The sequence below is a fragment of the Nannospalax galili genome, unplaced genomic scaffold, assembly GCF_000622305.1.
Source record: "Nannospalax galili isolate Female #2095 unplaced genomic scaffold, S.galili_v1.0 scaffold881, whole genome shotgun sequence".
In the NCBI taxonomy this organism is placed as follows: domain Eukaryota; kingdom Metazoa; phylum Chordata; class Mammalia; order Rodentia; family Spalacidae; genus Nannospalax; species Nannospalax galili.
In genome coordinates, this window is record NW_008344709.1 from 448,008 (window position 1) to 450,110 (window position 2,103).

Here is a 2,103-nt window from a genome sequence, read left to right on the forward strand (position 1 = left end):
CTTAATATTTCCTGATACTGTGCCAAAAGACAGTAGGGATTTGCAAACTGCATATTGCTTTATTTTAAAACTTGAATTCTTATATCATGTATCAATTACATCTCACTATTTTATCTCTAGATGTTGTTCTATTTTTTTTCAATCTCCCCAAAATTTACAGGACATTCAATGTCATTCCTCAAATTCTGCTAATCTATACTCGTCATGAATAATAAATTTCACTGATACTTTAAGGAGAGGCAAAGAAAATTGCAGTGATTAAGGTAAACACATAAAACAGATTAAGATTAAATTGCTATTTAATTGATCTTCACTGATCATTCTTTTTTTTTAATTTTCAAATTTTATTTTCAAGTTTTTTTTAGAAGCATTTCGTTACAGCTTTATCATATTCAGTAACACATTCCAGAGCAAGGATACATCTCTTTCAAAGGTGGCTGTAAATTTTTAGGTTCACAGTTGGATTAATACAGTCATACAATAATGAACTCAGTAAAAGCCCTGTAAGGCACAAAATTGGATGAGTTTTTAGCCTTTAAAGAAGATCTCCACTTCATTTTAAGATATGCTGTTTCCTACATTTTTTTTCAATAATTTTTTTTAATTAGAAGAAGCATTTCATTACAACAGCATTAACCTATTCAATAACATTTTTCTGAGATAGGGTATATCTCTTTCTAAATTGGCTGTACATTTATAGGTTTACAGATGAATTATTACGATTATATAATCTTTAACTCATTATAAACTCTATAAGACATAAAATTAAATGAGGTTCCAATGTTTTAAAAATATCTCCACTTCGTTGTCAAAACACATAATTTCATACAGAAAAATTCATTCCAAGGCAATTGACATTGAGACATTTTCACATACATTTCTAATCTCTATATACCTGACTATCACTGATCACAGTTGCCCACCTTCTGAGCTCCTCAGCATGAATACAAACTTGTCAGATAGACAGCCTTCCTCTCCCACTAGAGCCTCCATACTCTGCCATCCCTGCCACTGTCCACTGTGCTGTCAGCACCCTCATCCATTCCCCCCATCTACCCTTCTGGTAAATATAGTCAGACAGAGGTCCCTGATCCAGGAGGATAAGCTGTTCCTTATCAACGGCAATCCATTGTCAGTATTCCTTTGGATAGAATTGGGGTCTACTGTTCATTTTTCCAGTAGTATCTTGAAACTGTCTGGCAGAGCCTTTATCCATCCTGTCCAACAACTCGACTGAAGGTGTCGCCTGTCTGGCTGAGCTGTTTGTCAAGTAGCTTTTAGTTATATATGTGTATGCTCTTATGAAATTATATTGGCCCCTTTACTCTTTGGTTATACTTCCCTTTTGGGTGTTTAAGGACATACAATTGGACCAGATAAAATGATTTGTTTTTACTCTTGAGGTCATTTGAGGATCTGTTCCTCATGGGTCTCATGGGCTTGGGAGGAGCCCCTGGCTGCTTTCTTTTATCAGTTCCATCTATATGAAGATAAGTCAAATTTCCTGCTCGACCATTTTTGGCTTCTCTTGGAAGCATGGAGGAAATGATTCCTCCGTGATGACCCTACTCTTTATAGACTGGACACTGGTTCCAATCCATCTGTTCGCGTCTCCTTGGCCTCCTTGATCAAGAGGTCAGATGACCCACCACCATTACAGGATATTTTGCAAGATGCTCATGATCCCTGGGAACTAATCGACCTAGGAGGGCAAGGAGCAAAAACTGTCCTTTGTATCCCTCTGACCCAATTAGTATAGATCTCAAGGTATGTCTGTTAAACATCCAAGAAGGTTAGTTCCAGCATTCTAGCATTTTAAATTACTGTGTGTCCTGCAGATAAATCTTGGGTAATGACCAGTTAGTCTCAAATAAACCTTATTTAGAGATATATTTCTTGTTCTGTTATGTATAATTTGTCAGGAGATTGTAGGAATAATATGGTTCCCTCTGGTTTTCCTGACTAGCTAGGCATTGTTTTACTGTTGTACCGTCTTCCCCCTCTATCATGGTTGTTGCACTTAAGGTGCCCCCACTTCCCCCCTTTCTTCCTTACTAATACCGTTGCTCCTATGATCCTACCTCTGTTGAGCTTCTTCTTTCT